This window comes from Callorhinus ursinus, unplaced genomic scaffold (assembly GCF_003265705.2).
Source record: "Callorhinus ursinus isolate GAN/ISIS: 27379988/994484 unplaced genomic scaffold, GSC_fseal_2.0 scaffold64, whole genome shotgun sequence".
Lineage (NCBI taxonomy): Eukaryota > Metazoa > Chordata > Mammalia > Carnivora > Otariidae > Callorhinus > Callorhinus ursinus.
Genome location: NW_027397126.1, coordinates 6288763 through 6315452, shown reverse-complemented (window position 1 = coordinate 6315452; position 26690 = coordinate 6288763). Strand labels below are relative to the sequence as shown.

Here is a 26690-nt window from a genome sequence, read left to right as displayed (position 1 = left end):
TATATAAAATGAAAGAAAATCGTAAGTGCTGAAATGGGAAGTCCGGGTCTCAAAGACAAGTTGAGAAAATCAGAATTAAACTGGACAGACTAAAGCAGTTTCTATGAAAGCTGCATAAGAAAGGCAGGAGATAAAAGTCAGGTGTCCATGACAATAAAGATGAACACGTGGCCAAAAAAAGGAGTGGGGGGGGGGTGTTAGGCAAACTTTCTGTAAAGGGCCAGATAGGTGATATGTTAGGTTTTCTAAGCTAAGAGGTAAAACGTGGGTGTTATATAACCATTTACAACATCTCTCTTGCTCTCACTTAAGGCCAGGCAGTTGGCTAAAGTTCTGGTTATAAAGCGGAGAGCAAAATAGTCATGACCCTTGTCTTTACAAAGTTTACAGAGTAGGCACATGCCTGGCACATAAAGGAGGTCCTTGTACCTAGTAGCAACTCCAGGGCCTTGAGGGTATCCGTTTAACCCATCTTCCCTCCATGTCACAAATACAGCAGCTCTTGGAAAGCATCTCTTATACTACCCCGTTGTACTAAAGTGAACTGTTCTCATGCCTGCATATGCAATAGGTGAAAACCTGTGATGAGCCAAGAAGCATGTTTTACTTATCTTTATTTTAAGATTGGAGAGAGAGAGAGAGAGCGAGAGCGTGAGAGCGTGAGTGGGGGGAGGGGCAGAGGGAGAGAGAGAATCGTGAGCCGACTCTGCACTGAGCACGGAACCCGAAGCAGAGCTTGATCCCCCCACCCCGAGATCATGACCTGAGCTGAAACCAAGAGTCAGACGTTTAAGCGACTGAACCACCCAGGTGCCCCTATTTATTTTTGTATTCTTAGTGCCTAGCCCTACCTGTCCTTAGTACATGTCATGCACTCGATAAATGCTTGTCAGGATGAATGGAATTTAACTGCTTTTTATCACGTTATTTGGGTGCCTTTTTAGGTGAGCATTTTTCCTTTGCTACATTTAACTGTGTTGCTTATAAGAAAGGCTTTGATTTCAAAGCCTTCATGTTTGAGAATGGAAGGGGGCGTATTTTCACTGCAGTTGACATCATCATAAGGTCTAAAAAAAATCCTTGTGACATCCTATATTTTCAGTTGGAGTTTGAAGTAAAAGTATTGTTTTCTTCTTCTCCAAGGAAAACTCTACCTAACCACAATTTTCTTGTTGGTTTCAACAGGAGGCTGTTTGTTTGCACACCCCTCTTGTGAGATCAATCATGTCTTACATCTTTTTTATTCTTTATCATTTCATAAAGAGAAGGGACAGCTTTTTCTGATGTTGGCTGTTCTGTCTTTGTGCCCTGTGGGTAAAACTGAATGCACAGATAGTGACTACTCAAATGCCCATCTGGATGGCTAAAGCTGACACTTGTCTTCTATACGAGCAGGTGTGAAGCTGAAAGTGTGTCCTAGTCAGCATGAAAGATGCAAAAGCTTTTAAAAGCATACTCTATTTTTACCAGTACAAAAGGAATGCATGTTTATAATAGAAAAATTTGAAAATATAGAAAAATGGAAAATAGGAGAGAGTATCCCCACCATCTAAATACATCTCTTATCACCTTCTATGCCTCTGATTCTTCACCTATAAAATGGAGTTATAACAGTACCTACTGAAGGGTAGCAGAATATGCTACCCCAAAATATGCCACTTTGACACCTGATTATTTTGGGCTACAGGCACTTGAGAACAGCAAATGCAGGAAGAGGCTTTCTCTGACCTTTCCTTACCTGCCTAAGGACAAGATCCTCCAAAAGGAACTCAATTGTCATAGACCCTCTCCCTCGGAGTTTCATCAACCAGGGAGGATTGGCTCTTAGCACAGGAGAGGAGACTAGAAGTCAACACTATGCCCAGATAAACTGTCACAAACCATCATACCTTCCGTCTGTTCTTCTAAGGGCCTAGTCAACTTTCCTAAAAATTATTTACCCTCCCCTGAGAGGCCTATGTTCTCTCCTCCCCTTTCCCTATTAAGATGGTATTGATCCTGAATTCTGAGCCGTCCCTGTGAGCTACTCATTTTTCCTGGGTATCTGCCCTGTATACCTGAGGTGTACGTGTTAATAAACTTCTGTTTGTTTTTCTCTGTTAATCTATCTTTTATTACAGGGAATCTCAGCCAATAACTCAGAAGGGTAGAAGGAAAATTATTTGCCTTCCCTTATACTACTTTGTAGTGTCATGATGAGCATTAAAAGAATTAATACATGTTACAATGCTTAGAAGAGCACAAAGAGTGCTCATCACACTGAATATTATCTTTAAGCATCTTAACTTCTTTATTTATCATTAGAGCACACATTTTCTATGGAATTCTGGTTTTTTAGTTAACATAATCATGACCCAATGCCTCCAACATATTATAACTATTAGTAGTAGTATAGGATATTCTATACAAAAAAATCCCCAATTCTTGCACATTTTATAAAATAACCTGAAGTCAGTCTACAAAACCCATGAATATTAACATTATTTGAAATCTTAACTGATCTCATCCAACCACAATTGCCAAAATAGCCTAGAAAATCTGTTCGTGAAATATTTACAGCCAACACTCATGCTTTCAATTATACCCACGTGACTCTAAAACCACTTATAGAGAGCATGCTTCGAATTGTCCAAAGAAATCTTCATTTGAGCTAAGCCTCAAATAAGTAATTGAATATTTGAATATTTATGGAAACTAAATCTGAATATTCAACTCTACTGTAGCCCATCACAGTTACATAGTAATGTCATAATTATTTACACTGTTGCCATAATATTCCTTTGTTTTCCTGAATCATAAAAGGTCAGTAATTATTGTTCATCACTTACTAACTTCCTTAACATGGCATTTTTTAAAAGTCTACATGCTGCTTGTCCCCACCCTTCTACGTACTTTTCAATTTCAGAAATGACTTGCTTAATGGGTAAAGTAGCCAGTGGAGAATAGATATGCATTAAAACTGCATCTGTGAATGCCAAGTATAATGGATAATCGTGGTAGCTCTCTAGCTCCCTAGATGAGAGCCATATGAATGAAGAAAGGTAGGCCATGACACCCAAATCCCAGGCAATAAATTATCAAATGACCTGAAGTGTCAGTTCTCACAAGAAATACAAATAGTAAATATACAGGAAATATAAGTCCAACTTGTTTAAAGAGTTAAAGAAATGCAAAATTTAACAAAATGAGACTCCATTTTTATATAATAAAGAAGTAAAAATAAATGTAATAATAAATCCCAGTGCTGGAGAGGCTGTGAGAGGTCTGCTCATGTATGGCTTTCATGGTGTGAATGCAGCCCTCTGAGTGGAGAATGTGTGATGCCTATCAAGAGACATAAAATACTTATACTCTTTTGCCCAACAATTCCACACCTGGAAATTTATTCTAAGTGACTAATCAAAAAAAACAAGGTTTTATAAGTTTGTTTTATTAAAATGTCTATGGTCATCTTATTTATTCCTGAAAAAAAACTGTAAACAACTTTAATGCTCAGCCAAACATTTCATTATGTTGCAAGAATTATATTGATATAATATTAAGCAGTTATCATAAAGGATACGTCTGAGGATGATGTAAAAGCTGGGAAAATAACTTAAAGTTAATATTCTGTGAGACACAGTGGGACACAAAATTGGATTATAATAGACCCTTTACATTTTTGAGAAATCGGGTCTAAGACTTACAGTATTCCAACTTTGCAAGCCATTATTGTAAATAATTTCCCTTTTAACATGCAGTAAAGAATAACTAAAACATCTAACTGTAAGTTAAATACAATTTTTTTCAGATTTCACTGAATTGTTACTGGAGTGCACGATGAGTAGTTCTTTGAATTACTTTTTCTTTTCCCATCTTGAGCATTTAGTGGACCTATTTATGCCATGAGTTCAAATTGCTGCTAAATTCCACATACCATTAATTATTTTGCTCACAATTTCTATTTTTGGACTAAGGAACATGACTTTACTGGATTCTGCATTTCCGTCACCAGCTCTAGCATTTGGCTTTCTTTTATAGCCTTTTTCTTCCACAGAGAAACTTTATTTTTACCACTCTCTGAGAGCTACTATATAAGTAATGATGAATAGGGAACCACGGGAGGTGGGGTGGCGAGGCTGGGCAGCCCCCTAGGCTCACTCACTGGCTAAGTGATTTGCTTTGGCTCATCAGTCTCGGGGTGTACATCTGTCAAGTGCATGTCTCCACAGCAGCACCCCTTCACTAAACGTGATCAACCAAATTTTTGCCATTCCTAAAATAAGCCAAACACTCTTGTGATAGGAACCTTTCCTTATATATACCACTCCCTCCGGTGAGCTGTTCTCATCCCAACCCCTCACATCAAATTGCTAGTCACCTTTTAAGGCAAGGTTCAAGCATGACTTTATTTATGAAACCTTCTCTGACACCGCCAGGAATGGCTAATCCCAGTATCATCCCTATGACATTGAGCGTGAAGTGAGTATACACAGTCAAGTCCTAAACTAATGCTTGCTTGTGGGAGATTTTACTGGTGTTGATTATGAAATGTCATGACAGCAAAATCAGGGATCTATTTTCAGTTTCAGTTGAAATTCAAGGAGACTCTTCATGTAAGAGAACCACACGTAGCGTGTGATGAATATTAAAGTAATTTATAGGTGTATAATGCCTAGAAGACATTCTCACACGTAGTTCATACTCAACAAATGATAGACAACTCTTTCTACTATTGAAGCTTTCAGAGAAAAGGGCCACCGATTCTGAGGTACTCAGGTTAGAGACATGAAGAGCCATAGCGTTATGCCGTCATCCCTGGTGTTGGTGAGCAATGATTAAGAACTCTCCAAGATTAATAATTAAGGTGGCCCACATAAGATATGGATATTCCAACACAAACCAGGATTCATGGGACTGAAGAATCGACTTTGAAAGGATGAGAACTCAACTCTTCACCATAGTGGAAACTAAGATCAGAGCCCTCTGCAGTCCCTGCAGAGTTTATTATAGATAATTGTGTAGACGTGAGATTTCTAATTCCAGAGTGTGGGTACAGTCTCAACAAGCATTCTTGTCATTCTCATGAAGCCTCAAGGTCAAGAACCCCTTGAGTATTATTATAGTTAGATATCTGGGTTGAAGAGACCCTACTGGTTACGTCTAAGAATCTGGTACCAAAGAGCACAGAACTATGTCAATTACCCCACCTACACAAAAACACACCCACCCACAAGTACTGACAGCTACAGACAATAAAAGCCTATCTAGGTGAGGCTTATTTCTGTCAGGGGGTGTTACATAGCTCTCCTCGTGCCTTCACAGACTTTGGCAATATCTTGTGCTAGCCTCTATCTGGGCATTTCACAGACTCAATTATAATAAGTTCTGTACACGTTGATTGACACAACTGTATCCCCTTTTAGAAAATGGGTTATGTCATGGAAAAGGATTGTTTGTCCTTAGCACGCAGGACCCTTTCCTCTGTCTCCCTGCTATTCTGAGGCAGACAGATCTCTGTGAAGCTGTCTCTGGGGTGCCATGTGTCTAAACATGCCACACAACCATTCATTCTCTGGAGTTTGGAACCTCCCCAGGGCTCTACCTGGGAAGCAAAGTATTGACACTCTTCGCTGGGAGCTGCAAATGCCTCCATCCTCTCTACCCATGGAGATCTATTTTAGCCTCTGAGAAAACCCTGTTTCCTCAGCTCCCTTGCTCATACAATGCTATTTTCCCCTCATGTATCTTTTCTTTTTTTCTATGTCAGTAGTCATATGCATTCCCTAGGAGTATAAGTTTTTGGAAACCAGAACTAAGAAAACCATTTCCTCTGCTTTGTGCCTTGTCAGATGGCTCTCCTGAATGGTGAATACAAAAAAGGTTTAGCTACTTGGATTTGGGATGGGAGGTAGAAAGAAAACTAAACTACTGAGAGGGGAAAAAATGGTTGATTTTATCTTGCCACATTCCCAAAGACTCCTAAGGGCTGGTCCAACTTCATAAGCACCTGGTTGGCCTCTTTCCCTTTTTTTGGGATGTCAGATGAAAAGTTAAATTCAAAAATTCACTCTCTTAAGCAATGTTGTTGTGAATCCTTTTGTAGAGTGACTTTTGAAAAGAAAATGAATAATTACCTCCTGTTTTTTCTTAATATTTGGCAGGTTTCTTAATGTGAAGCATATCTTTACCTTTATTTGGCCTGATACTTAAGGACTAGTGTGTGGTTTTATCATTGATAAACAGGGTTACAAATTAAAATAGAATTGAGAAAATAGCTTTTTTTTTTTACCTCCATCTTACAAGACCAGGTCACTAATGAAATTAATGCCTTAAGCTAAGAAAGTATAATTTTAAATAATTATGCTCAACTATTTTAAATCAGTTATAAATTTTATTTGTGAGCTCTTTGCTAGAATAAATGTCTACCCTAAGGCTCCTAAGGTCTTTATGTGAGGTACTCATAACTGTCAAATCTATTAGCATGGAGGTTTTTGTTGATTGAATTCATGATAAAATCCACTATCATTATTTTTTTTGTTAGATATGTAAGACTTGATATAATTTCTCTCTTCAGGATACATTTTTATTATACATTTTTATTGTATATTTCAGCAACAAAGCACATGCCACCTGGTGGCTGAAAGAAATATATAACATAATAGATTTTGAAAATACTTTGTGGAAAGCCAAAGGTTCCAAAATTATCACTTTGAATGTGTTTCTAAATCAGTGGCAAACACATATTTGGGGGCAAGGCACACCACAGTAGGAAATCTTACAGGTTCAAACTTAGACATTCAGTGAAAGCTGTATCAAATGGAGACATTTAATAACGATGCTCCATTTTAGTTATTTTTTTACCTCTTTCCAGAATTGTTTTGTATTTTGAAATATTTTAGTGCCATTATGTCATGTGCATTTTATTAAACAGTGGTCAAATTATTTACATGCAGAATTTCTTGGTCTGGTTCATACCTAGAAGCATGAGGAAAATATTTACTTTTCTTTCAACTAACAAAGGAGGGACATAATTAAGTAATGTGGGAGGCATTAATTTCTTCCAGAATTTGTACTAGAGTAGTCCCTGTGTGCCAGGGACCGTGCTAGCAGAGGGTAATGTGGGGGAGGGGAAACTCCAGAGAAAAGCCCTTTGGATTGACAATCAGGTCTGCCTTCCAACTCCCAGCCAACTGGTTGTGTGACCTTTAGAAAGTGTTAAGCCACCTGGTTCACAAAAGTCAGATATGCAAGCCCTTCTTTTTAAGGTTTTAGGATCGATTTTGTTTGCTGTGGTCCTAATTGCAGCCTAGGAGCTTGGAACAATGACCCTGTCAAACAACAATTCCTCATTTTTTTCTTCCCCCAGCCCCTGACAACCCACCATTCTACTTTCTGTTTCCATGGTTTTGACTACTCTGGATACCTCATATAAGTGGAATTATATAGTATTTGTCTTTTTGCAACTGGTTTATTTCACTTGTCAAAATGTCCTCAAGATTCATCCATGTTGTAGCATGTGACAGGATTTCCTTCCTTTTTAAAGGCAGAATAATTTTCCATTGTATGGATATACCACATTTTCTTTATGCATTCACACCAGACAATGGACATTTGGACTGCTTCTACCTCTTGGATATTGTGAATAATGCTGTAGTGAAATGGGTGTACAAATATCTATTATCTATTTGAGATCTTGATTTCAATACTGTGGATATATATCCCACAGATGTGGGATCGCTGGATCATATGGTAATTCTATTTTTAATTTTTTTTTTAAGAAACTCCCATATTATTTTACATTGTGGCTGCACCATTTTCCATTCCCATCAGCAATGTACAAGGTTCCATTTTCTCCACATCCTTGCCAACACTTGTTATTTTCTGTTTTGTCCATAGTGGCCATCCTAATGGGTGTGAGGTAATATCTCACTGTGGTTTTGATTTGCATTTCTCAAATAATTATGATTATGATTGACCATATTTTCATATGCTTGTTGACCATTTGTATGTTTTCTTTGGAGAAATGTCTATTTTGGTCCTTTGCCCATTTTTAAAATCAGGTTACTTGGTTTTTGTTGTTGAATTTTGGGAGTTCTTTATATATTCTGGATATTAACCACTTACCAGATACATTCTTTTCTCTGATCCCATAGGTTACCTTTTCACTGTGTTGTTTCCTTTAATGTGCAGAACTTTTTAAGTCCAATGAAGTCCCATTTATCTTTTTTTAAAGAATTTATTTGTTTAAGAGAGAGAGAGCAGGGGAAGTGACAGAGGGAGAGGGAGAGAGAGACTCTCAAGCAGACTCCTCACTGGGCAGAGCCCAATGCGGAGCTCAATCCCAGGACCCAGAGATCGTGACCTGAGCCAAAATCAAGGGTTGGCCGCTTAACTGACTGAGCCACCCAGGGGCCCTCCCATTTATCTGTTTCATAACAGATAACATTTATCTGTTATGCTCTTGGTATCACAAGAAACCAAGAAACTATTGCCAACACCAATTTCATGAAGATTTCTTCCTCTGTTGTCTTCTAAGAGTGTTATAGTTTTAGGTTGTATGTTTAGCTCTTTAATTCATTTTGAGTTAATTTTCATATATGGTGTAAAGTAAGGATCCAACTTCATTCTTTGGTATGTGAATATTCAGTGTTCCCCACACCATTTGTTGAAGAGACTGCTCTTTTCCCATTTGTGTCTTCTTAGTTCCCTTGTTGAAGATAATTTGATTATATATGTGAGAGTTTATTTTTAGGTGTTTTATTCTGTTCCACTGATCTATGTGTGTGTCTTTATGTTAGTACCACACTGCTTTGATTATTGTAGTTTTGTAAAATGTTTTAAAATCAGGAAGTGTAAGGCCTCCAACTTTATTCTTCTTTTTCAAGATTGTTTGGCAATTCAACCAATCTTGTTTCTCAAGTCCCTTGAGATTCCATATGAATTTTAGGATTTTTTTTCTATTCCTGCAACGGACCCAGAACAATATGACATAAAAATCTAGGTTTTGATGTGTAGCAGTAAGTGTTTTCTTAAACTCCTGGTTCATCCTATCAAAGGATGCTGGTAACTTTGTGCCATGATTCAACCTCTTTACTTACATTCCTCACTCCCACTCCTACCTGATCAGAGCAGATTCACCTCTCATTTTGAAGAGATCTCCAGCACTGATCATTCATACCAACATGGGCAACTTAATCATTCCATTTGTAGCCATGGGATTTCCCTACAGTGGCTTACACCCTAGAAGCACTGTCCCATTAAATTTTCTATCTGTGCCTTTTATTCTGATTAGCCAGCCATTTCTTTCTCCTCAGTCTGGCCTTGTACATTATCTTCTATGCCCCTAGGCAATCATGAATCTTTCACTAACTAACCAATCACTAACCTGCTAAAGTTTCCTTCATGGGGATTATGCCTCAATCACCCAGCTTTGGCCTTAAGACCCTGGACATTCTCCCTCCCTGAGAGTGTCACAGAGTAGACTCCTACCAAATATAATATCTGAGAGAGTCACTGTACTACACAGAGCAATCTTCAAATGTATGGTCACCTGAACTGAGTGAAGCTTGGCCCCTTTCTCACAACTCAATCAAGTCTCCTACATCTGCCTGCAGCAAGATACAAAGGCTGACTGAGTCTTTTTCTTTAACTGTGTTCATTGGTGAATTACCTGAGGTTACCTGAGAGGATGCATCTACTAAACGCAGCAATGTAATGACTTCCAAATGTGATCAAAAGGCTGAAAGTTCCATTTGTTGTGGCTTATGAGACCAACCCATGAATAGTGGAAATGACATCTTATCCATATTATCTGAAAACTTACCTTAGTTGAGTGTCCCTTGGTTGTGCTATTATATTTGAAAAGCTTAATAAAACAGACTCACAACGTAAACGTTATGATGTGTTTACAAAAGTAAATAAATCGTGATAATGCTTACTGTCGGGTGATAAGATCACTAGCTGGCAAATAGCGCACTGATTAACAATAAACAGGTTCTCTATAAAAAAAGTCAAATACATAGAAGCAGAGAGTAGAATGGTGGTTACTAGGGGTGGAGAGGTGCAGAAAATAGGGAGATGCTGACCAAAGGGTACAAAGTTGCAGTTATGTAGGATGAATCAGTCTGAAGATCTAATGTGCACCATGGTGACTATAGGTAGTAACACCGTATTGAATACTGGGAATTTACAAAGAAAATAGATTTCAAGTGTTCTCATCACAAAAAAAAATAATGGTGACTATGTGAGGAGATAATATGTTAATGAGCTTGGCTGTAGTAATCATTTCACTGTGTATATGGATATCAAATCATGTTGTACACTTTAAATATACACAATTTTTACTTCTAAAAAAATTTTTTTAAGATTTTATTTATTCATTTGACAGAGAGACAAAGAGCACATGCAGGAGAGCGGGAGAGGGAGAAGCAGGCTCCCCACTGAGCAGGGAGCGAGATGCAGGGCTCCATCCCAGGACCCTGGGATCATGACCTGAGCCGAAGGCAGTTGCTTAACCAACTGAGCCACCCAGACACTCCTAAAAATTTTTTGATTTGTTTTTAAAAAAAAAATAGATTCTGAACAAAATTGCATCAAGTTTTTAAGCATGTAAGTAGATTTTTTTATTTTTATTTATTTATTTATTTATTTATTATTAACATATAATGTATTATTTGTTTCAGGGGCACAGGTCTGTGATTCATCAGTCTTACACAATTCACAGCGCTCACCACAGCACATACCCTCCCCAATGTCCATCAAGCATGTAAATAGATTTTTAAGATGATTTTGTAAAGCAAAACAATGCTCCTGAGATAAAGACTTATGGACTTGAATAAGAGACTCTTGCAGCTGCACGTGTAGACATTTGGTGTTAAGCAGATGCAAGGAAACTAGTGTGCATCAAAAAATGATAATGTGGGAGGTGCTTTACATATATGACTTCCCTTAATTATCACCATAAGCCTGGGGTATGGATGGTATTATTATCCTACGTCATATGTGAAGCTATTGAACCCCAAAGAGGTTATGTGTAGTTATGTGTCCGAGGCCACACAGCAAGTAAAAGGAAGAACCAAGATTAAAACCCAGATCTGTATGCACAATACCAAGGGTTACATGATAGCTTTCAGGGAAGAAGACACAGGGATATCCATGTAGCTGCAAGATGACTGAGGAATTCAGTATAAAGCTGATGGTGAACGTGTTCAAAATTTGTCTCTTGAAGCTATATGCTAAAGATTTCCAACATGAATATTTTTATTATAAGTATATGCATATACAAAACTTATAGCATGAATATGCATGTATGGGTCTGTCATTTAAGGGACTCTGCATTTTTTAAGCACTCTATATATTTTTTGTCGCTCTAGCCAAATACACCTTTTTAAGGGCAGGGTCCATGCTTGATATACAGCTGACTTGATCTCTGACTTACACAGAAACGTATGCAAGCCACCCCAAAGTTCATGTTTCCCAAGGGCATAGAGATAAAGGTAAGTAAGCACTTAGCATCTATGTACCCTACCCCTGATCTGGACAAATCTTGGACTCCTAGAGACCCATTCACTCATTCAGCAGATCTTATTTGACTACCCGTTATGTGCAATGAACTGCCCTAGGTGCAACGGGAGGTATACAAAGATAAAAATAATAAAATAAAATAAAAATAAAAGGCCTCTTTATACTATCTGACATATTGATCTTACTTGAGAATTTCCTAGCTATCTTAGGCTCCTCAAATTCATCCCAGGTAACTTGTTAAGGGGGTTAAATATTACAGTCATTCATTTCTCTCAAAAAGGTTGTGAGACGCATACCACCACCACCATGCATCTAACTTCAACTCATTTATAACTATTATTACTACGACGAGAACATTTAAAAATCTCCCAGTGAATTACCAGTGGTAGCAGTTTGACTCTTTAACACTAAGCAGCAGTTAAGAAATTATATTAGGTATTCTGACAATCTGTTTTAATACTAATTAGCTAATAAAGTAATTACCAAAGTAAGAAATATATTACTACTATGCTGTATTATGATTTAGCTGAAATTGCATATGCAGATGCATAATGTGGAATTTCTAAAAATTCCATTTAGAAAATTTAGCAGGGTATTTAAATATTTCTCATTCACAGGCAACCAGCTGTGATAGAGGAAGCTGTATTTAAATAGTTAGTCAAAATTGAAGGTGCCAGCAGATTTCAAACAGAACACGTGAAAAGGAACTTTTTATAAACTTTGTTTACCTTCTTGGTGTGGATTAAGACAACACACCAAAATTGAGGCGTTAGGTTTATTTTAACCATCTAAGTGTATTTAAGGGTTATGTGGTGGGCACTCTTTTGTAAGTACACACCTGTCTGATAACATTCCCTAAATGTACCTGTGCACCTGTACCAAACACTATTAGCATGAGTGGTCATGACATTGGTGTACATAGCTTTAGCTAGCATCCGAGCAGAGTTACTCAAAGATAACATGCTTTTCAACCCGAATGTATAGATCTTTGGACCAGAATCTGGTTATATGACTAAAGGGCAAGCTTCCTAATATTCAGTCAGCCATAGAACAAATAATGCAAGAAATCTATGAAGACATTCTTCTTTTCTTTTCTTTTCTGAAAACACATAGTAACAAGTCATAACAGGACAAATACTAATTCAGTCAAATCCCTTGCAGCACAATGAAGCAAACCTCTTCTATCCACCAATAGATTTTAAATTGAAAGAAGCACAGTTCCTGTTTGTCTCTTTAAAGGGAGTATTCATCATTAAAAATTACTGGGAGCCAGGGCGCCTGGGTGGCTCAGTTGGTTAAGCATCCAACTTTTGGTTTCGGCTCATGTCATGATCTCAGGGTCGTGACTCGAGCCCTGCGTTGGGCTCCGCACTCAGTGTGCAGTCTGTTTGTCCCTCTCCCTCTGCTCCTCCCCTCCCCCAAATAAATAAATAAAATATTTTTAAAAAAATTATTGGGAGCCAAATTTTACATGGCCTTATACAAAGCGAATCACACAGATGGTTTCTTGGAACCTAGCAACCTTTATGAGACAATAAAAAAAGAATTAAAAACACAAAACTGTAATCAAACCATCAAACCAAGACATGTACAGAGCGAAATGGTCACAAAGAAAATGTCATCCAATAGCATTTTAGGAAACTACATTGTTAGGTGGATTGTGAAGCATGGGAAGAAGCTCTATGACCAAATGGGGCTGGGAGAGTAAAAGGTTGGCTCTTCTATAAGCAATCTGGGTAAACTCTGAAGACATTGTGGAACTTCAGGGGTTTTTAATGGGCTAGGGTAGCCAAAAACATTTAATGTAAAAAAGCCTAGATAAGGGAAAATAGAAACAGAGAGTAAAGAATGAAATGAGATCTGTTGCAAATACGAAAAAAAAAGTGCTTTCTGATAGAACTGATTATTGCAAAAAAAAAAAAACTTTGCTAAATTAAGCTGTAATTTTATATGCCTAAATGAAAATAAATACAAATGAATAGACAATAATAAGTCATAGCCTTAACTCTACTATCCTACCTATAGCATCTGCTAATCTTCCAAACTGGTCTTGCCTTGATGCCTATCATAAGCCTGAAATAGATGAAACAACAAAAGCACTGGGATTTAACAGAAAACTCTAAGCCAAAAATAGATTTTTAAAATGCTGAAACATAAAGATTCCTCAACCACTATCCATGACATTTTTAATTGCATGCAAGATTGTATAATGTTGGCTGATTAAAAATTATTTAAAGAAAAGATGATTCAAGTACTTTGAATTTACCACCAGAAACCTTCTACAATAATTTGCATAGAATTACAATGGGAGTTATTTTGAGGGGCACCACAAATCATTTAAAATTCTGATGCCGTCATCACCATAATTTGCTGATAAGTATTAGAAGTTATCTAGGAAACAGTGGTTTAGGCTGCTTTGCGAGATACCTTGATTTAGTATGGGGCATAGAAGCTGTAATTATTCACCAACTGGCAAAGGGAATAAGAGAAAAACTCCCTGCAGGTCACCCGCCACTGGCAAAAGAATCCAAGTGAAGAGAAATAAGCCCTTGCTTATAGGTGTGAAACCCTAAGCTGGCTCTGACTTGTTTTTCTTTATTTTCCAGTTCTTTTACTGGACCTTTCTGGATGTATCTAGAGATGGGTTTTCTAGAGAAAAGTCCCCACATATCTATTAGCTACTCACCCCAAATGAGGCTCAGAGTCTTAGGACTTCTGACCAGTCACCCCTGAGTCAGGTCCACATGTTGTCTTAATTAACATTTTAACACAACGACCTATAATTCCATTCCATTCCATGAACCTTACATGTACTAAGCAGGCAGATTGTGCCCGGTACTGGGATATATAACCTACATGCTGCTGAATGGGGATAAGAGGAAGCAGATACAAAAATGGATTAAGACAACAGTCCCATGAGAAGTCTTACAATTTAATGGGGGAAGGATTTATGTACAACAGACTCTAAAAGGTAGTGACGTACTTACACCGTTTTGAGGAAGCACAATGGGTTGAAAAGCTCAATTAAAGGCTCTGTTGAGGGGATGACATTTGGGATCCAGCTTGAAGCATTTTCTCAGGACTTCCAAAGGCATGGATGGGACTCAGTAAGGCTTCCAGGCAAAGGGAGCCACAGAGGCAAATACCTAAAGATGCAGAAAAAAAAAAAAAATAGATAATAGGAAGTGGTCAGGTTTAGCTGAAGAGTCAGAAAGGTTCACGCAGTGAGTAACTAAAGATGAGAACTGGTAAGGTATAGAATCTCCCTCTTGGAAATAGTGGGCATAAACAGTGACATTTGTTGCATGGCTATATGCTAGGTATTTATCATATATCAATACATTTCATTGGATGTGACTAATTCAGTACTGGCTCTCTTCTTCAACATTCCCCAAAAGTGATTTGTCAGCCTTTTGAATCCTGCAAGAAACAGGCAACTAACATTCTTCTGCAGTAGCCCGTTCATTCCACTTGTGGACAATTCTAAGAATCTACCTTAATGTGAGTTAAAATATATTCTTCTCTCTAACATGCATTTCCTCTGCAAAGATCTGCCCTCTGTAAATGTACAGAAATTTTAATCCCTTTCCTCTTAGATAGCCCTCTCAATGACTCAAGACAACTAAGCTTCCAGTTTTACAGATGAGACACCATCCATCAGTCCCTGCAGTGGCTTCTCATCTGATGTGGGACAAAATGATCACTTTCTTTATTACAAGCACTGCATGTTCATGAATGGAGCCTACTTGCATTTGTGGCAACCCCATGTACTATTGACTCACATTGCTCTTGAACCCAGTTAAATCTTACAAAGAACCCATATATTGCAGCTGTGAGTTATCTTACAATATGGTAAGAGTGGGGCGCCTGGGTGGCTCAGTTGGTTAAACGTCTGACTCTTGATTTTGGCTCAGATCGTGATCTCAGGGTTGTGAGATCAAGCCCCGGGTCAGGCTCTGCCCTGGGCATGTAGCCTGCTTGATAGTCTCTCTCTCCCTCTCCCCCTCCACCAAGCTTGCTCTCTCTCTCTCCGTCACCACCCCCACCCTCTCAAAAAAAAAAAAAAAAAAGATGATAGGAGGAAGACCTTGGGGGGGGGGGAAACTACACCAGCCACTAGGATCACACAGACTCCATGTGGCCTGGAGCAACTGATTTCACCCTCTCTGGACCTCAGTTACCTCTTCTATAAAATAGAGTTAATAAAATCACCTTCTTCATTGGGCTGTTAGGAGGATAGGGTCAAATTACACATAAAAACCACCTAAAACAGTGCCTGACACAAAGCAAGTTCAATGATAATGAATGAGAGGCAGAGAGAGATCAAGTCCCCAGATGAAGGTCCTTTAACCTAGAACAATAAGTGAAAAAAAATCACAGTTTGCTTGAATACAGAACCAGTCATGAAATATGGTTACTTAATGTTTTTTAGGAAAATTATTCATTCAGTGTAGAGGCCAGAAACAGGGAAGAGAGTAAGACTTCTTGGATTTGGAGACTTCCCAGAGAGATGAAAGAAATGGAGGCAGGCAGCAAGCCACTTGCCTTAGGCAAGGAGATCATAAAAGTAAACTTCAGGTGGCAGAGAGGGACATACTCAGAGATTATGAAAGTGATCCTGGAAGAAGAGAGAAATTTCTACAAGCTCAAAATTATAACCAAATTTCCCAAGTATAATGATGGTGCAAGCCTGAATCTACTGCTTTGAATTGGAGTCTAAGCAGTTAAGCCTAACATCAATGACATAGGTTGCACTTTTTCTGAAACCGTTCTGATTTTAAATGATCTTTTAATATCAAGCTGGGTGGCAGTGACTTTTCTGTTTTAGAAAACATTGATAGTATCCTAATCTAGCAGGAGAGTAAGAAATGATACAACAGGGACAGTCACTCTAATAACTGAACGATATCTGAGAGCTATATAGCCATCATCATATGTTTTCCTAAAGCTGTAATCTCCATGAAGGCAGGCACTGTTCAGTTCCTGAACTGCTAAGTGTTTAAAAATGATTTGTTAAATGAATTGAAGCAGTGGTACTTCTGTTTTTGTTTGTTTGTTTGTTTCAAATATTTATTTGAAAGAGGGGGGAGAGGGACAGAGGGAGGGGGAGAGAGAGAATCCCCAGCAGACTCCCCGCTGAGCGCAGAGCCTGATGCAGGGCTCTATCTCACGACCCTGACATCATGACCTGAACCAAAATTAAGAGTCAGACATTCAACCGACTGAGCCACCCAGGCGGCCCTTACGATGGTACTTCTGTTTGCCTCACAGTAATTAACAGGAAAACACAAAGAAGAATATTTGAGAGGATAAAAAAGAGAGAAACTGCTAAATCCTATTCCGCAGCTAATCTTATAGTGAAGAGGATCTTCATGGGCTACAGTGTATGGGCAGAAGTAAAAAAGATGAGAGAAACACAAGGTAATGTGTGAAGCCTCTGTAAAGGAAAAAAGAGGAAGGTTCGGAGAGCCTGCATGGGCCAAAGGTATTTAACTTGTGGAAAGCCAGTGTGGTTTCACTAAACCAATCCATTATTTCACTGTCCAATCTACCTGCTGTCCTGTAATCAACTAGACATAGTCTTAGTTTCAGACTATCACAAATGAAAGGTGAATGCAGTCTTGGAAATCAGTACAGTCACATTAAATCTTTATCCAAAAAGTCTAACTAAAATCAGTCTGCTGAGTTTTCTGCATTTTTCACTAGGGTGCCCAGGACAGTGTGTGCTACCAATCTTTCCACTGCGCCATTCTTCAGGATACAACTCATGTTGCCTCCTGTGGCCATAACAGGGCCAAGAGATCTGGGAGACTGGCATCATCAAAAACAGCTGTAGTTTAATTAACCCATATTATTGAACAATATGCCAATGAAAGTCACCTGACGCCTATACCTTTTCCCTTGCAGAATATTAATCCTGATTACCAAGGATAATTTTGATTGCTGCTACACAATGTAAGTAGAAAGCATTATGGTTGGAACTGCCTTCTCAGTACTACCATGCTGCGTCTTAAGACTCTCGTGACCAATAGAAAAGGTTAATGGAAGACTAATGCTTTAAAAGAAGGGTTGAGGGACAGGACTAAGAATTCAGAGCTTTTGGGAGTGTTCTACGCAAACAATGAGTCAGGGATCACCGCATCAAAAACTAATGATGTAATGTGTGGTGATTAACATAACATAATAAAATTAAATTAAAAAAAAAGAGTGAAGGCTTGGGACGCCATATCAGGGAAAGAACAACAACTAGTTGAGTCCTAACTTAGGGCAAAAGAAACCCGGAAGGGGTAGTGTGGAAAGTTCTTACTTCATTTCCAGCCTCATGAAAGAAAAAAGTCCTGTAGCAGCTATACATAACAACCTTGTTGGGGGGTGTGTGTGTGTGTGGGTGTGGGTGTGTGCGTGTACACACACACAAATATCCATTGCATAGTAACATTTTTATATACATTCACACACGCGGTTTTTTTCCTCTCTCCTCTTTGCCCCTTGTTATTTTATATAAGGATGTTAACTACAAGTTAGTCTTTAGATTATATCATGTTTATGTGGAATTAGAAGAGTATTTAGTAGCAGCTAGAGATGGACAACATGGCTGTTGGAACTTCGCACTGGAGGAAAGGAAGAAGCATCTTCATTCAAGGAAGGACAGAAAGCATAGAGCGTTGTATGGAAGGTAAATATGTGTAGAGGGATGGATATGGACACTAAGTAACCAAAGAGTGAGTGGTCCAAATGCTCGCTTCTATACACTGCTCTGTGCTCTTGGCCCTGGGACTCCACAAATTCCCTTTCTCCTTTGTCCAGCTCCAGTTTCTCTCAGCATCCCAAGACCCTTCTCTTCACCAACGATGACGTTATAGTTACCTGCCTTCAAGAGACATAGAACATCATAGCGTGTCAGACTGTTCTTTCCTACCTCCTAACTTATCGACTGTCACCTTAATCAAGTTTGCCTTAGTCTATTTCTTATATTATAACCTATGTTACTGTAGTGTCTTTTATTATAATCTACAAGAATATTGTGAGCATAAATGAGAAAATATCTGTGAAGCTTCTTAGATACAGAAAACGATACAATTTTGAGCTAAGATTCAATATGGCCAAAGAAATCATTTTCCATATTAAACCTTTGGGAAAATATACAGGCACCAATCCAGATGAATGACTAATAAACTGAAAATCAGTCAAATAATAATACAGCAGCAACAGCAGGGAAAATGTTTTTTTCTTCTCCAATAATTTTGTAAAAAAAAAAAAATTCAATCTCTAATAGATTGGATAGCAAAACAGGATTTCAGTGTAAGATGCCAATGGCTGCTTTTCTATCTTTCTTCCTTTTTGGAAGAGGGAGCATTAGGGGTGGGGCGGGGGGTTGTTTATGCAGTAAAGCATCGGAAATGAGAAGAGTAATGGCAAATCCTGACTACCAAAATTCTAAGGGAATTGGCTCAAATTCAAATGCAACATTTCCTCAAGAATTATTTATTGGTGGTGGACTGGGCAAAAGCACAAATTAAATACCATGTTAAAAAAGAGAATCAGAACAAACTAAAGACCAAAAAAAAAAAAAAAAAAGGGTGTAAAGTCTCTTGACATCCATAGACAACAATTAGAAGGCATCATTGTCAGATTGCAGTAGGAGTCCCAAGGCTAACCAGCTCTAAGAAGTAAATTTACAGTCTGTTCTGACCTACTAAAACAGTCAAAAATATAAAGGAACCCACTTTTCAGTCTTGGTAAAACAATTTCAGTAAGATTTTTCTCTTTCTTGAAATATTTTTTCAAAAGACCCATTTAAATATTGTGGCAATTTGTGTATATCGGTAAAAAAAAAAAAGTAATAATGTGGAACCAGACATGCTTATATTTAGGATATTATTGCCAGCAGCTCTTATTTCCTGAGAAGAGGCTGGGGTTTTTTGGTTGTTGTTTCATGATCAGTAGATATATATATATATATATATATATATATATATATATATATATATATATGGTAAGTTAGGGGAGATGTTATTATACTTTGCTCTCAGTTCCACTTGAAAAGCTAAACAACATGAGCTTCTCTTCTCTTCCTTTGTATGTCACCCTTCTTGCAGTTTTCACCATTTGGACATCAAATTTGAGAAGATTCTTAACTGTTTTGGTGTCTTCTTTCATTTTGTGTCTTTTGGTTATCTTCGTTCAATTTCTGGCCCTTCTACATGATTTAATTTCTTATTTTATAGAACATTTCCTGTTAATGTCCTCTCCAAATATGTCTGGCACACTGTAAATTTTGACTCTGTATTCTGGAGGAATACCAAAGTTTTGGACTATGTCATCTCCAGAAGGACATACAAGTTGTTGACCTTGCCATTTGATGGAAGGCAATGTTCTGATTTTCTTAATTTCCTTGAATATGTGCCATGAAAGCCTACCACTACTGTCTTCGACTATAGGATTTCACAGTGTTAATGAAAGTGAGAAATTTGGTAAAGTTTAGAAATGAGCATTTGGTGGTTCAAGGGCATTTCTATTGGATAAATTATAGAATATTATTTATTACAACATGGTCTCATCCACTCTATCACTAAAGGAAGAGATCTCGGAGGACAGAGGCAGTGCCTTTCACCTTGGGATTCAGAGCCCTGATGTGTAATAGGTATTTAATAAAGATTTAAAATGAACTGAATGTTATGGTTGAGCAGATTATTTGCAGTCAGGCTATCTTAACACAACTTCCTATGTTCTTGAATTCATCGAGTTCTTGGAATCTGAAAGGAAAGGCAGTTTTCTATTCCTAAAACAGATAGAGTGAAATATGCTAATTTATTTTCAGTATACATTTTGACTCTTTCAATGTGCAGCTACCAAACCAACAGTTGGGATGGGGATGGGAAGAGGGAGTGGTACTGGTGTGTTTTAATTTTGGAGAGTTTATGTCTATGTGGCCTAAGATGCAATGTGGCTCTCTAGGAACTCTGAGGATTAAGCTTGCCTTTTTCCAGACAAGCTCTGAGTGCAAATGTTTTACAATCAGTGGGAAAAAAGGGAAAACGCGTGCTTAAAAAGAAAGTAATTACTTGAAGTGGGTAATGATTTGAATTATGTGTAATTTATATATCATATGCATGGCTATGCTAGTTTCTCCTTCATCCATTCTTCCCCTCTAGGCCAATCTGTTCTTGCCACTAGTCTTAATAAATGATAAAAGCAGAATCTCTAATGAATTGGAGATATCTTATATAATAATATTTAATAATGAGCTGGGAAAGAGAGCCAAAAATATTTACCTTTTGAGCTAAAATCCACTTAATCACCAGTTCTTGCCAGTCCTTTGTTACTATGGAATTAATATATGAAATTATTTCCTTATAGTTTCCTGTATATTTACCAAATTCAACTTATTTTATTGCAAGACATACCCCCTTTAGAAATTTGCCTTCTATAAAATCCTATGACATTTTACAAACACTTATTAACAAAACAGAAGCTTTTGTCAGTCGATTTAATTTCAAGTTGAAATGTTAGTGCTTAGAGACATTCAACCTATGTCACAGGTCTTTTGGTTTGCACAACATAACTGGCCAACTTGTCTGAACAGTCATCAAATTTTAAACTGAAGAATGGCATTTCCTACCCTTTTGACCGGAAACCCTCTTTAAGTGTACATGAAGGGGCAGGAAGAGAAGATCAGGAAGACCACTGATCCCAAGACCACTGCTCCAACACAGGCATGCCCTGCCACTTGTCATATAGGACAGATTCTCAAGAAGTAAGAGTGGCTATCAATGAGACTCTTCTCCCTTCAAGGTTCAGGAAACTCACATCTCTTGAAACACAGGCAGAGAAATGAGAGGAGTCATCATTATATGGTCCATTTGTAATTTTTTTCTCATTGCCCTGAGTACTTGGATCCTATAGTTTTGGTTTTCTGGATATTCTTTCATCCATAAAGATAATAAAAATGAAATTTTATTGAATAGCTTCAGCTATAAGAAGTAAAATGCCCAGCAACTTTTACTCTGTAAAAAACAGTTTGGTTAGAGGTCATACCTTGAACATTTTTTTACACTAGACTATTTTTGCTATGAGGGAATACAAACAGAATCCAGATAATATAAGGTAGAGTTCAATATTTCCAACAATGAGCATTCTAAGTAAAGCCAATTAACAGCAGCTCAGACACATGCCTGTAGTCATCATATCTGTTTGAATAGTTATTGGATGATTGAGATTGAATTAATTTATACATAATTTATCCTTCGATGGTGATCTTAGATATAATTGTGTCACATCCTGTCAAATCTGACTTTCTTTTCTCTAAAAACAACACATGCCACGCTCATGACAAAATCATCTTATGGAGGGACACCTGGGTGGCTCAGCCGGTTAAGCATCTGCCTTCGGCTCAGGTCATGGTCCCAGGGTCCTGGGATCCAGCCCCGCATCTGGCTCCCTGCTCAGTGGGGAGCCTGCTTCTCCCTCTCCCTCTGCCTGTCGCTCTGCCTACTTGTGCTCTCTATCTCTCTGTCAAATAAATAAATAAAATCTTTAAAAAAAAGAATAATAATCTTATGGATAGAAGAATGTTAGTTCTTTAGGTCATTAAGTTTCTAAAAATACATGTTTTCTAGAGAGAAAATGATAAAATTAGTGCCCCTAAGTCACTAGAACTTTTTTTGCACACATGGTACAAATAATGCTACAAATCACAGCACAGCTATATATACTGTGGTTCCTTTTCCCCCTTTTCTGTCTCCCTTTCTGTTTTCCCAAAAAGATATTCAGTAACAGCCTTCAGGAAAACATATTTTTAATATTCTCTCCAGGGCCATTGTGAGGAACTTCACTGAAATAATGATATTTCCCACTTCTTGTGGCTCTGGAGCACAGAAGATGAGACTCTAGACCGGAAGCAAGACTGGAAGAAGACTCTTTTAAAAAATAATGATGGTGTTTGTGATGCTCAGCTCTACAGAGGTTGTTGTTGAAGTTAATGGTTTAAAAAACTAATAATTGATGAAGATAGAAAAGTAACTAAAAGATACCAGGAAGTGTAAGCATCCATGTATTTATTTTAACATAATGGTTTCTAGCTTTTGAAACAATTAAAAATAAGCAAAACAAGCAAATAATCCCATCATCCTCTTCTACTCAACATTCTTATAGAGACTCAGGGTAGAAAATGCATATGCAATTAGCATTCTTTGTTTTTTATGTATCTAGGAGTTCCTTCTATTTATGAATAGAAGGAAATAATTCTCTGTGCGAGAAAGACACCATTCTGGGTGTTTTGTAAACCTTATCTTAGTTAATCCTCATAAAACTCAGGGAGATTGAGCTTGTCATACCCATTTTACAGAGGAGGCCATGAACGCTGAGAAAAGTTAACTGCCCTAAATCACAGAACTATTAAATAGTCAAGCAAGAATTTCACCCCAAGTCCATCTGGTTCCAAACTTCGTGTATTCTTTAAAATCCTCACACGTTTCATTTTACGTTTCTTTCACATTTACAAATCAGTAAAGATTGCAGAAATTCCGTAATGAATTTTCTAGGTGACTTACTAGAGCTTCTACCCTCAGTGAGCTCCCCATCACTGAGTGTATTCAAAGCCCTGAGTGTCCATTTGATGAAGATTTCAGCTTTGACTGGGAGTGGTTAAACCGTAAGAATTTTAAGGTCCCTTTAAGCCCTGAAATTCTATGATTAACAAGAATGCTATGCACACACAGCGGATACAATGGGCATTCTCTGTGATGCCAGTTTCTCCTATACTGTGATCCCTTGGCACGAGACTGGGGACAGTTTTCTCATGAAGACCTTATGTGGGTAGATGTTACTCAATTTGAGTCAGATCAGAGAAACAGAAGCTCCCATTCGGAACTGAAAAAGAAGGTAGTCAATCACAGATACATGACTCTGGCTTACACAGATGTTCTGCTTTCCTCTGACTCACGCTTTGAGCTTCAGAAAGAGATAAATTTTATTTCTGATATAGTAATTGGGATACAGTCACACCATAACTCACATCTCCATATTATGCCTTTTCTGCCTTGTTTCATGCCCCTGACTTTGCCCCATGTTTTGAAATGTCCAAAGGGAATCTCTAAAACAAAAGAGGAGGGGCTGGAAACAAGATCAATTTTGAAGGAAAGTTTTAAGTTTAAAATTTCTAAAAGCAAAACCATACTCTTATAAAAAGCACTGGACAGAGACCCTCAATATTTTTGCAAAATTAAAACAAACAAACAAACATGTTCTGCTGGCTGGGGATAGTGCTCTGGTTCCCTAGACAGAACGGAGCATGGTAAAAATGGAAGGATTCTCATCAACTTTCTGTCTTTCTGACAAAGCTTTGGTTGGTGTTTTGGAACTTGTACAGCCCATGGGAGTAATTCTCACAGTAGATTGTTTGGCTATTAACTTCCTATTTTTTATTTCACGATCTTTATTATCTTTGAGTTGTCTGAGGGCAGTGGAGCTTGTTTCCAGGCTCTAATCTTTGACAGTGAGTGAGAAAGATCATATTTTTTCAAGTTAGAGAAGACTCAGAAAGAAAACGGGTAAACAGAACACACGCTATTATATCAGCATCTGTGGCTTAGAAAAATGTTATTCTAGAGAATATAGGTGGGATGAGTGAGCTGTATGAACAAGTACTCATTAGGAGCCAAAATTACAAAGATCCTCTGAAACAAAATATTCTTCTTTATTAATCCTCCAGAAATAATTTGTGAAAAATCAGCCAATGCCTGGAGTACTCAGATTTCAATACATTAATAGCTGACACCTTAGATTCTGGGGGAGGAGGGGAAGCAGGTTACCAGCTGTAATATGAAGTAGTATCCCGGAAAAATGGAAGGTTACGTGGGTTGATATAATCTAATCAATCAAACAACTAATCTCACCTTCTCCGATTACTCAGTGCCCTGCTGGATAGCAGTCAGTTTAGAGATGAACACTACTACTGCTTTACCCGGCTCCATTTAGCAGTAGCAAAGGCAACTGTCTCTAATAAGAGACAATTGAGACATCACAGGTTCTGAATCAACTCAGGTATGTAGGTTAAAAGAGCAAGATGAATGGAACAAGCCCACTATTGGCAAAGGGGGAAAGCAGCTGATTTAAGAGACCCTGTCATACGTAATTGATCTAAACTGTTTTCCATTGTCCTTTATTGGTTTAATCTAGTGTTGCGTATTAATACTTTACTACTTGCAAACATTTGTGTCCCGAGTGTTTATCTTTGAGGAAAAAAATCTATCATGCTTTCCAAATTAAAAGTGCCTTAATTCCTCTGTGGACAAGGAAGTGGGGGGTATTGGGAAGATGTCAAAGACCTGGGGTCAAATCTTGACTGTCACTTACTACTGTGTGACCCTGAGCAAATCATTCAACTTCCCTGAACCTTGATTTTTAAAGAAGAATCTCCCCCTTGCAGTATTGTTCAGAGAACTAAAGAACTATAATGTTTGGAGGCAATATGGCCAAGAAGAGGCACTCAATAGATAATAGCTTCTATGGTATGGATTAGATTATGATCTGAAAGCTATTTTTCAGCTCCTGATTTCTACAAAATTTGCAAAAATGAGCAATTAGTTAAAGGTTTCTCAAAGTGTATGTGATTAAAACAAAAAAGGCTTCCATAGAAAAATAAGTTTGGGAAATGTTACACACTATATATCTTTTCCCCTTGTAAGTCAGAATTCATTTTTAATATAATTGAATTTCCTGAGAAATCCCAAAGTTTAAAAAAACTGTTTAGCTTTATGGAAGCAAGAGTCTTCTAAACTTACTTGATCTTAGAAACGTCTCTTCCCAGAAGATATGTTAACATCCTCAGAACTTTCTTGTATTCCTATCCGAGAGATGCCAAACTTGTAATTTCTTTAAATGCCAGAGTACAAATACATTTTCGAAATTAAGATACACTGAAAGATCTGTGTGTGATACCTGGATACCAAAATTAAGGCTAATTCGATTTTAAACAACAGGACAGGGGGTGCTTGGCTGGCTCAGTCGGTAGAGCACGTGAATCCTGATCTCAATTTCATGTTCCTGAGTTTGAGCCCCACATCAGGTGTAGAGATTACTTAAGGAAATAAAAAAACAAAAACAAAAACCAGCAGCAAAACAAGGCAGGATAAAAGAGGAATATGAGAGTGCAAGACCACTGACAAGGGCCAAGTTTTGTTGGTGTTTTACTCATTTGTGAATGGTAGCATTTGATCGACTAAAACTGCCTTTGGAATTAAGGATATCCAGGAGCTTGGTGAAGTTCCTGGTGAAGTTGTTTATTTGCCCTGAAAGCGGGAGACACAGCAAATCGGTGTAGTCCTACGGTTCCAGTTGTACTCCTGGCAAAGCCAAGATTAAGTACGATGGAACATTTGTAGAAAAACAATGAGGCTATTGCAAATCTGTCTCACAGTATTTGCATTCATATATTTTAGGAAGAACATCAACTTTGTGTTTCTTTCCATTGCCATAAATAGTGCTGGAGTTTTCTTAACACTTTTATTTATTTATATATTTACTTCCTTTTTTAATTATTTTATTATGTTATGTTAATCACCATACTTTACATCATTAGTTTTTGATGTAGTGTCCCATGATTCATTGTTTGCGTATAACACCCAGTGCTCCGTGCAGTGCGTGCCCTCCTTAATACCCATCACCGAGCTAACCCATCCCCCCACCCCCCTCCCCTCTAGAACCCTCAGTTTGTTTCTCAGAGTCCATCGTCTCTCATGGTTCCTTCCTTTTTTTAAGCTAGCAATTTCCTTTAGTTTACTATTGTTCTATATGGATATCACGTGTCATTCTAGGAGCTAGAAAAGAGACTGCAGGACTAAAGGATTGGGTTTTTAAATTCGAAAAGCAAAAGAAGCAGAAGGCATGGAAGCTGTTACTTCTATGTTATTTTTAGGAGTATCCACTTTATCATTTTTAAGCAGCAAAATATTTTATTTGAAAGCATTCATTTTAATGACTTAGATACTAATCACCGAAATGTTTTTAGCACTATTATTACTTGTAGTTTACTGATGTTCTAGCTGTACTTGTTTTCAGACTTCTGTCTCCATACCCATATGAAAAAGAGCATTTCACAGTTATTATAGTCAACTCTCAGAACAGTTTCTAAAGTTGAATAAAGGTAGGTATTTAAATCATCTGATATTTACTGTCCAGATCTG

At 37.8% G+C, this 26690-nt stretch overlaps 1 protein-coding gene and 1 long non-coding RNA gene across 2 annotated transcripts in view; one reads left to right on the top strand and one right to left on the bottom strand.

Annotated features, from left to right (window-relative positions):
• The window catches only part of SLITRK4 (SLIT and NTRK like family member 4), a 105270-nt gene that overhangs the window by 65315 nt on the left and 13265 nt on the right, over positions 1-26690 (top strand). The gene's annotated exons all lie outside the window — the stretch shown is intronic.
• The window catches only part of LOC141371279 (uncharacterized), a 150894-nt gene that overhangs the window by 121946 nt on the left and 2258 nt on the right, over positions 1-26690 (bottom strand). The window contains exon 3 of the long non-coding RNA XR_012376099.1: positions 14493-14651. This is a non-coding gene — a long non-coding RNA (uncharacterized lncRNA). The remainder of the gene's footprint in view (positions 1-14492; positions 14652-26690) is intronic.